This window comes from Ixodes scapularis, unplaced genomic scaffold (assembly GCF_016920785.2).
Source record: "Ixodes scapularis isolate PalLabHiFi unplaced genomic scaffold, ASM1692078v2 PGA_scaffold6__148_contigs__length_123643588, whole genome shotgun sequence".
Taxonomy (NCBI): Eukaryota; Metazoa; Arthropoda; class Arachnida; order Ixodida; family Ixodidae; genus Ixodes; species Ixodes scapularis.
Window position 1 is genome coordinate 69,940,749 of NW_024609881.1, and position 11,027 is coordinate 69,951,775.

The following is an 11,027-nucleotide window of genomic DNA, read 5'->3' on the forward strand; positions in this document are numbered from 1 at the left end:
TCTCTCGAAAGTGTCTTCCATAAAGCTAACGCTTTAAAAAATTATTATCTTATTCACGCGCTTGTACTTTGTGGCTGAACACTTGCACCTTTGTGTCTTAAATTTTTATATATGTTCCTGTTTCTTTTCTTTTTTTTTTTTTGCGTCTTTGCCAAATATTTATATAATTCAAAATATTCGTTTCTTTCTCCATCAATTACATTTATGCGAAGAGAGATATATTATGTAACCTTCGCGGCCTCGCGTACGCTTCGCAAAAATGAGGTTATCGGGCGAAAAGGCTGGCCAAAGCAAATCTGGCTAGGAAAAGTGTTACCGGGAGATTCAAACTGGCGGATAAAACCCCATATTCGCCTTAGATTTTATGCACGTCATCAGAACATGGTATTGCTTTAATAACTTCTTTGGCGATTTTTATAATAGTCAGTCCAAAACAGAAGGTGTAACACAAGCTAGAGTTTTCAAACTCGAACACATGGAACACGACATATAGTTGGCAGCTTTTTGTGCACGGCACTTGACGAAATATTATTAGCCACGGTAAGTTTGTGTCTTGGATATGGTGTATGTATCTCCAGACATCGCACTGTTTCTTGTTGTACTCAAGCTTTCTTTTCCAAAAAGGCACAGTGGCGTTCTAAGAAGCTTCGAGTTGACTGGTTCCTTCCTCCATAATATTCACGGCGCCGATGAAAACTGATTTTGCTCTAAAACGTTGTCCGAGTGCTCCTCAGTTATGCCAGATGGTCTCACAACAAGCCACCAAACGAATGGAGAGAATACCCAAATGTAGCCGAAGCCACTGAAATTCGATGTTATCCCGAAAGAGAAAGACGAAGACTCACGGCGGAGTGGACGCATTTCGCATGAGCTCCGCAGTCTTTCAACTATTTGTGAGGAAAATCGGATTCCAGCCAGACTTCAACGCTACCAGCCGACTCAGCTCATTGTAGTGTATGCCTGGAAACATTTCTGTGACCAACTTCGCAAGATTACTCCCAACGTCGGGCTCGTCCGCCGCCGACGGGGGCCTCGTCGCGGACTCCCCTAGCCCAAACTCAAACGACGAAGAGGATATCGCGATGAACCACGATTCCAACGAAGGTGAATACTCAGAGCTCTCCTCAGAACATGACTCAACTTGGATCGATGTTGTCACCAAGGGACAGAAGCGACGCCAGCGCAAGCTCAACGATGAGGTAGGCCCAACCGCCGTGCCCAAACCTCCAACTCCCCTGCGAGTACGCAAAGCCGCCCCCAGGCCCAATCCACTTCCCCGCGATGATTTTAAATTAGTTCTGCGCCCACAAGACGGCCTCAAGCTTGCAAATCTGGACATAGCCGAGGTTTCCCTGGCTCTGTTGAATTCGATCAACTTCACGTGGCGCCAAGCCAATCTTAGGGTTCGAGTGGATGCCACGCAAAATACGGCCACAATCAGCACACCCTCTTCAGATGCAGCCAAGGCCCTAGGAAACTTGAAACAACTCAAGATCGGCAACACCATTCATATGGTCACCCTGTATGGCCTGGCGCCCGATGACTCATCCAAGGGACTCGTTCGGGGAGTGCCGCTGCGCTTCTCCGACGCCGAAATCCTCGCGAATTCCGACCAAAGCCAGTTCGAAATCTACACCTGCCGCAGACTGGGCCAATCCAAGATGGTAATACTCACCTTTGCGGGGCTAAAGGTACCCTTCTTCGTGACATTATTCGGCGGGGAGTACCCTGTCTCGCTGTACAAAAAGACAATTCCCGCGTGCACCGTATGCCACGAAGCCGGACATCGATCCACGGCATGTCCACAACCAAAAGTCAATGTGTGCCACCAGTGCGGCCTCAGAGACCCTCACGAGGGCCACACATGCGAACCTCTGTGCACCCTCTGCGACGGACCTCACCTCACGGCAGCTCGGGGCTGTCCCAAGCGGTTTTCTGAGCCCTACGTTCTTCGACGGAGAGCGCTCGCGAGGCAGACGAGAGAGCGAGCCGTGCGGAGGGACCCGACACCGCAACGCGGGCGACCCAGAGACTGCTTCAGGACCCCGACTCGAAGGCGGCGTAGCAGCTCGGGCCCAAGGTCCCAGTCTACCTCCCGGAGCAGGGAACCCCGGCCCCGCGAGAGCAACAACAAGCAAGTCAGCTGGACACAAATTGTGTCTCCCACTGCTCCCAGTACTCCTAAACCCCCAGCACCAGTCCAACCCACACCGTCACCCATACCCGTACCGTGTCCGGAATGCACACAACTCAAAGCACAAATAGCAGTACTCCATGCTAGACTAGAAACAATAGAGAAAGCCCAGATGAGGAACACTACAGACAAACGCAAGAAACCAAACCGCCCAGAGAGGGAGCAAACACAAATGGATGTGGTTCCACCACCACCATCCCCAAATAACGACGCACAAGAAACAACACCCCAGGCTCCCGCGACGAGTGAGGTCCATACGCCAGAGGCCTCACAAGTCGCTCAACCCCTGTGGTTTCAGGCAACCATAAGATCCATATTGGAGCCGCTTACCACACGCCTGGATGCACAATACAATACCCTACGACAAGATATACAAACAGTACACCAAGATGTGCAGCCCCTAAAGCAAGATATGCGTGACCTAAAACAAGATGTACAGTCTCTTAAGCAAGAAATAGAGCGCCACACCATCCGCATCGAACGCCTTGAAACAGTAAACCCACGCAGTGGCCGCAGACCGACCCCGTACGAACGAGAATCCCCGGTGGAAAGCAAGGACTCAACCAAGCAATATGACGACTCGCCCAAACAATAACACGAACGGTACGGTGGCTCTCCAGTGGAACTGCCGAGGTATAAAAGACAAGCAGGGAGCACTCCAGCAATACGTCTCCTCCCTAGACCCTCAGCCAGAAATAGTTGCCTTACAAGAAACAAATAGAAGCCCTCATCTTCCAGGATACATCACCTATGCTGACCCAACCGAAAAATCCACAGCCATTCTCATAAAAGGTTGCATTGCGGCAATGCAACATCTCACGACGCAGAAGTACTGCGAGCACACGCTCGTAGAAATTATCTCGAAGTCAACGAAGAAAAAATCTAATCTGTTCATACTCAATATGTATTGCCGGCCATCGCGGAAGCAACCAGGAATACGAGAAGTTATTCGGGAAGCCCTATTAATACCAAAGGACTCACCCCTTTTAATCGTGGGGGACTTTAACGCCCCACACCGACTATGGGGATACACTCACAACTCCAAAAAAGGAAAAGCAATAGTCGAATCCATCGAACAGGACCATCTAACCCTGCTCAATGACCTCCAAACGCCTACCCGAACGGGCACCAGCGTATCCAGAGACACGAGCCCCGACCTTACTTTATTGGCAGGAACTCTGGACATTACCTGGACTAATACACAGGATAACCTAGGATCGGACCATGACATAATCCATATTTTAATTAAGGACAAAAGCTACAAGGCCCACATTGGTTCAGCCCGCATAACCAACTGGGATAATTTCCGCAAGGACAGAAACTCGCAAGACCTCGATCAAAATCTCTCCTACGAAGAACTGATCCAAGAGGCCTTAAAAGATTCCGAAACGCACACTCAGACTATTGCCACCTCATACAGAACACCGTATGTAGATCCTAAACTACTTCATCTTTGGGAAGCACGACGCAGCCTCACAAGAAGATGGAAACGGCAAAGACTCAACAGAAAGCTCAAGAAGCGCATAGCTCTCATAAACCAACAGGCTGCTGAATACGCAGCTGCGCTATGCAAGGAGAATCGGCTACAAGAATGCGACGGCCTACAAGGCACCCTGACCACAAAGAAAACATGGCATCTGCTTCGGCACTTAATCGACCCCCTGAAAAGTAGAGGAGAGTCTAACAGAAACATGACGCGCACACTCAATGCCTACGCGGGTAGCAGCGAAGAACTCCTGAAGGACCTGGCAAGGAAGTACCTCCCGACGGGGGGAGTCTATTCCTCCCCTTCGTATGACGGATCGCCCAATCAAGAACTAGACAAAGATATCCAACTGTACGAGCTACGAGAGGCAATAGCGGATAGTAAGCGGAACAGTGCCCCGGTGCAGACAAAATCACTAATAAGCTCCTTTTCAACTTAGACGACCGCACCATGGATACCCTGCTCAGCCACTTTAACAGCTTCTGGACGACAGGAAAAATCCCGGACCAATGGAAGATGGCGGAGGTACACTTCATCCCAAAGCCCGGCAAATCGCCACATATTGAGAACCTAAGACCAATCTCTCTTACATCCTGTATTGGCAAAATCATGGAGAGAATCATACTGAAGAGACTTCAGAACCACCTCGATGCAACGCAACAAATGCCGGACACGATGTTTGGATTCAGGAAACACCTCGGTACCCAGGACGTGCTTATTCAACTCAAAGAGGACATCCTTGTCCCAGCCACACGTAACTCCCCGAGAGCCATCCTCGCTCTAGATCTGAAGGGAGCGTTCGACAACGTAGCACACGAGGCGATCCTCCGAAACTTAGTCAAGACAGGCTGCGGGGAAAGGACATATAACTACATAAGTGACTTTCTCTCTAACCGCACAGCCATACTTAAGATCGGGGACATCACCTCCAAAGCACCCATCAACTTGGGATGCAAAGGGACTCCCCAAGGTTCGGTCCTGTCCCCCCTGTTATTCAACATCGCGCTCCTGGGCCTCCCTGAGCAGTTGGGACGAATACCGAGCTTAAGCCATGCCCTCTACGCGGACGATGTCACCCTTTGGACGGGCACCGACTCCCTCGGAGGCTTGCAGGACACGCTCCAGCTCGCCGCCGAGACGGTGAATCAATACGCAAAAAGCTGCGGACTGTCCTGCTCGCCACAGAAATCCGAGCTTCTCGTGGTGAGGAGACGGCGAACCAAGAAGGACGACGACAACATCCACGTCACTCTCGAAGGGCACGACATCAAGCCAAGCAAGTCCCTCAGGATCTTGGGCTTGCTAATTCAAGCGGACGGCAAGAACGACGCAATGGTGCAACAGCTCAGTAAAACCTCTGAGCAAGTCATGCATATGATACGCAGAGTCACGAACCGACACAGAGGCATGAGAGAGAGCGATACGGTCAGGTTAGTTCAAGCCTTCGTCCTCTCGCGCATAACTTACGCTGCTCCCTACGTCACCCTGAGTAAAGCGGAACAAGACAAGCTCGACGTGCTCATACGCAAGATGCTGAAACAGGCAATCGGATTACCCGTGAACGCATCTACGGACAAGCTACTTCGTATGGGGCTACATAACAGCGTGGGGGAACTCATTGAGGGCCACTTGTCAAGTCAAAGGACACGACTCGCTCACACTCAAACCGGCCGCAACTTGCTGATTAAACTCAAGCAGGTTCCACGGGACCAGACCCTGCCGCTGGCACTCCCGGAATTGTGGCGCCAACACATCTTTGTTTACCCAATCCCTCGAAACATGCACCCGAACCACCATCAGGGCCGCAGAGCAGCAAGAGCAAGAGCACTAAATGAGACATACTCCAGAATACCCACGACGACGTATACCGACGCAGCCAACTACAACGGCAAACGAGCCATGGTGGCCGTGGTGACAGACGGGCAGAAGTACCTGACCAGTGCCTCCGTCCTACGGGGAACGGCTAAAGAAACAGAAGAGCTTGCTATCGCCCTCGCCCTCACACAAACGAAAACCTCCACAATAATCACGGATTCGCAAGAGGCATGCCGTAGCTTCCAGTCGGGCTGGGTGGCACCTGTCACGCTACGTATCCTAGAAAACAAGGCACCGGACAGGCAGGTCGACATTGTGTGGACCCCAGCCCACTCCTCCATGAGAGGCAACGAACACGCCCATCTCACGGCCCGAGACCTCGCCCACCAGGCCACGGAGGAGACACTGGAACCCACACCCCTCACGACCTATCCAGAAATTACACAACATTACAGGCTCAACAGAAGAACATTACCCGCACCACACCCTTCCCTCACGAGAAGTCAGGAAACCACACTCAGATTACTACAGACTAACACATTTCCCCATCCAATTAGGATGCACCTGCTCTTCCCCACACAATTCGATGCCCAATGTCAATTCTGCAACCAACCCGGCACCCTGAGACACATCATATGGGAGTGCGACAATAACCCAGACATGTCACCCCCTTTTCCTTCCCCTACCCCCGAGCAGTGGGAGACACTGCTGTCCAGCTCCCTCCCTCAAGATCAGCTCTTGCTGGTGGAGAGGGCCGATCGAGCCAGGACGGCACATGGGTACCTGAATTGAGGATCCACCCCACAGCGTAAAACGATTAATAAATATGTTTTGTCCTCCTCCTTATCCCGAAAACAAAAGCATGATTGACCTTTACATTTTCAGGTATATACGGTGCCTAAAATTTCTCTGAAACTAGCAAGATTTTCTTTTTTCCAACATCGACCTCAATATTACAATTAACTAAGAAATTTTCCTCGGGCTGATAATGTGGATACATGCGCTGGTTGGTAAATCATGCTTGGGTGGAACAGCCCGGATAAACAGCCACACTCACAGGCACACAAGAAAGGCACAGACTCTGAGCGCTGTTGTCCCTCGGGTTGGCAGCCCTCGTGTAACGTTTGGCTGTAACGGAAAGCGAACACCGAAAGCGCTACGCCCACATAGGGGGCCACATGAAATGACTTCAGTCCCTAGGCACAATTTAAACTCACAAACTTCAGACCGTGACCCTAGTGCTTTGCCGACAGTACCAGCGAGGCACGGCCTCTGCTTTCGACGCGAAGAGAGACCTTTCGCGCGGCGTTCAAAGGCCGCACGCCCGGGCTCAGTCGCGCGCCTCGCAGCCCGGAAAGCGTGTGGGAACCTCTCAGTGTTTGTCAACAATTCGAGTGAATCTTTGGCCCACTTTTTTTGTGGCGAGGCGGTGCCGTTCAGACGCCTTTCCCTTCCGCCGTGGCCACGATGGAGGAAAAGAGAAGTGAACTGATTGAGAACGTAAGATATGGCAGAAGCAACAGGAAGAGGCTTCACGGGGATCCCGCAGAAGAACGCAGATAACTAGAAGGCATAAAGCACACTCTGTGCTTACCAGTCCTTGTCGGCGTGCTGAAGCTTGCATGGTTCACTTTTGTCGAATCACGGCCGCTTGTCGAACAGACGACCCGCGACAGCGTTGCCTTAAATGACTCGAACTCTTGCGCGAACAAATGAGATCTTCCATTTCCCTAAGTCCGACCGCACGCGACACTCCTTTCCGACGAAGCATATCGGGGAGCGGCAAAACTCTGGTGCCTGCAACGCGCCTTCGACGGGTGTGTTTACCACGTCCAAACAATGTGGTCCCACGATTTCCGTCTGATGACGTCATAAAAGTGTGACGTTGTCGCCGACCGCGATCCTGGCGGTGTCACAACAGGGGTGATGAATGCGGCAGACGCTTGTTCTGTTGCAGGTCGCTTTCTAACGTGGCAGTTCCTGTAAGCTCCGGCAGCCAGAAGTTGGGACGCAGCGATGACAGCGACACTCGCATTCGCTCGTGCCTCTTTGAAAGCATTTCTACGACCAGCCACCAGGATCGCGACATTCGCCAGCTTGACACACCGGCTTCTGTGACGTCATTTGTTGCCACTTCGGGACTACTTTTTATGTATGGACAGCATAGGACGCTAAACACACCAGACGGAGACGCGCTCCAGGTACCGTGCTTGCCGCGTTTACATGAATGCGACTTAGTCGCAGCGAATCCAGTTGTCGCATTCAATGTGGTCATGTAAAGGGCATAATGCGCAAAGAAAGCACATCGCGTTCATGTCGCTAGACAGAGATAGATCGAGATGGCGAGTGCGCATTCAGTCAGCCCATGTAAACGGAGGTCGCATCGCATTTTGGAACAGGGAGGATTACGGAAGGCGATCGCTGCGGGAGCGAGTTAACAGCTGAGAACATGGCGGCGGCCAACCTAGTCGGCGGCGCGGAGAGCGGTCCCGTGTGGTCGCCCACAATTCTTTCCCAGAAAAAAAGCGAGCTTTTATTGCCATCATAAGTATGCAGAAAATAGCGGAGCTGCTCGGTGTGGGCGGCCCCCGTCCAAGGCTTGCGAAGTACGACTTGAGCGTCCGAAGGGGTCCCAAAGGCTTCGGCGCAATCACGAACGACACCGAGAGCTCCGAGCACTGTAGAGCGTCCGCGAGACCCATTTAATGCTGACGTGAAGGGGCGTCCTAATGTCCCGCCAAGAACTTTCCACCTGAGTAAGCTGGCGTATGCATGGTAGCGCAGAACGAGCAGATCCTCCATGCCGTTCCTGCATGATATCGCAGAACGAGCAGCTCCGTCGGTGCCGTTCCTGGCTGCGCAGGAGCCATTCGGACTCGGGGTCCGGTTGGTCCGGTTGCGATCGGCGAGGTCTGGCGCAGCGAAGCGCGGAGGCTTCCTCAAAGCGTGCGCACACACGTCGCCTCTGGTCCAAAGTGACCCGGCGGCCCGGCCTGGAGCCCTAAACGCTTGGATTTTGATGGTTCTTCCGCTTCGTAACTTCTTCCACAGTACCGAAGACAGCGGACACGATCTTTACGTTCACTGAACGCGTCGAAAGGCCTCCACGCGCGATGCACCGGAAAACGTGGTCCGGCTGGTGCCGGAACTGCACAGCTTCGAGCTTTGACACGGCGTGGCGCCACCCTCGCGTAGGGCTTAGTGCGCATTCATGTAAACGTTGCCGCGTCGGCTTCGTTCGAAGAACGAGTGGAGGCGATGGGCTGAAGTCGCTTTCATGTATAGACCATTCCATTTAGCGCTCTCGGGGCGGCACCATTTTGTTCGACAGCAGCGCCCTCTCCATACATCCGGGAAATTCATCGGGTTCGGTGGAGTAAAAAGAGAGAGAGGGCACCCGCCCGACTCCGCTAGCAGACGACAAAACGGGAGGTTGCCATTCTCCATCTTTGGGCTGTATCGGCGGGCTGTACGGAACATCGAACTCTCGCTCGTGGCTGCCGTTGTGAAGTGGTTCGCGTTCTTAGAATAGTTATGGCTACTCCAAAATCCGCCTAGCGGTCTCTGTTGTTCTACTTCGGTAAATGATTAACTGACATATCTTTTTTCCGTGACTTAAATAGCAGTTGAGTCAGCCGGCAGTACTAACCTCAACTAGTGCGTGTATTGCGGCAGGAGAGCACGTTTTTATTTATTATTTCAGACATCCACTCATGGTCGCTAAAGGCCTACACCAGTACGAACTTTGTATAGTAAAAAAGGTACAGCCAACCGTATTCACTTTTCGCCGGAGAGACCGGCCAGTCTGACATAGTTTTCCCGATTTTGTTTTTTATTTGCACGCAGATAACAGAGCAGTTGGACTCTGTTAGTCTTTTTTATCCAGCATAGTAATACAAGATAACTGGCACACCAAAATCTGCGCACCTGCGCATCTGCGCTTGAAATTCCCAAAATGACGCGATTTTAAACAGAGTTTGTACGCCAGCCGGATGCTAGGTGCTGCCCACTCGGCGGAGCAGACGACATTGGGGCGAGAGGGGGAGGGCATTTTTGTCTCTTTTTAACCTCTCTGCTATGACCCTAATGGAACGGTCTATACGAGGCTGCTGTAGCTCTCAAGGTTTGAACAACGCCCCTGGCGAGCAACATCGGATATTTTTAGTTTGCGTTTCCGCTGTGCGTAGCGTTGCGTCCTTTCAAAGGGTCTGTTAGTGCGCGTGAACCGTGAGCAGACGCTGAGGGGCGCTGACAAACGCCAGCTTACTCAGGAGGAAAGTACATGATGGGACGCTAGGGCGCCCCTTCACGTCAGCATTAAATAGGTCTCGCGGACGCTCGCGAAGGCCCTCTCTTGTGGTAGCGTCTTGTGGAGGCTACAGCGCCCCCTGGCAGAGAGAAACAGGCGAATAGCAAATCTGCGTCGTCACTGAGCTCTTCGTCTTTGCGCCTTTCCTCTCACCAACTAAAGCAATCACGCACAGAAAGAAAAAAAAAACACACGAAGAGTTCGGTTAGCGGAGCATTTGCTGTACATCCGGGGGCTCGAAACGCAACCGATAAGGAAGCGAATCACTGATTTCTATTGTAGTGGGCTTGATCGTGGATTGGAAGCCCCGTCGGTGTCGCCACCGGCGGCCATCGCTTGACACCAGGCAATGCGCGCAAGTCTATAGGAGAAACGCAGAAAAGTAAGCATATTAAAACTTGTACGCTGTGCTCGTAGGCGAGTATTTTATGGTGTGCTGCGATCCTTATGTCGGGTGTTTGGAGATCGAATTGGCATTTGTCAAACGTTCGAACGCCAAATAAAAAAAAATCAAATGTACTGGAGTACCTACGGCTGAGCTGGCAAGCTTGCTTTCGTAGTGGAGTAAACAAAGGAACTTACCGGTCAATAAGACCATCCCTGGGGAAGTCAGAAGTTTTGGTGAAGGACAAAGACGTTCCATCTCGACAGCGGCTTTCCGGGAGTGAGCGGATTCCGCGTAGCAAAGCCTTCGATCTTGTCACCTGCTAAACCCAACTCAACGAAACTGCCACCGACTCCGCGGTAACTCTAGCAGGGAACTCTCGCCTCAATGAGCTGCATTACATCTTTCGCGCAGCGGAGTCACTCTCGACCACAAAATATTTATTTATGAGAACTGCGAGGGCTTTCAGTTTTAATGTTTGTATCCAAGCTATTTGACAGGTTATCGAAAAGCAGCCAAAAGGTTTCAGTCCAGACAACAGCTCAGAAATGGGGGAGGCGGCACTTCTCTTTCTTGTTTTTCCCATAGAGTCCCATGCATTTGATGGTGTCAATCAATGGCCACCGGTGGCGACACTCTGCCCCAGCTGCCGAGGCCGCGGTCCGCGGTCCAGCCTGCCACAATAGAGATCAGTGGACCGAATAAAAGTAGGGTGCTGATTTGGGGCAGTTGGTAAAGTTATGTACACGTAGCAGAGCGCGTTGGAGGGAGTACAGTTCACACGGAAAGAATAAAAACACAGAAAATGAACGAGGGACAGACACACACAGTTCTTTCA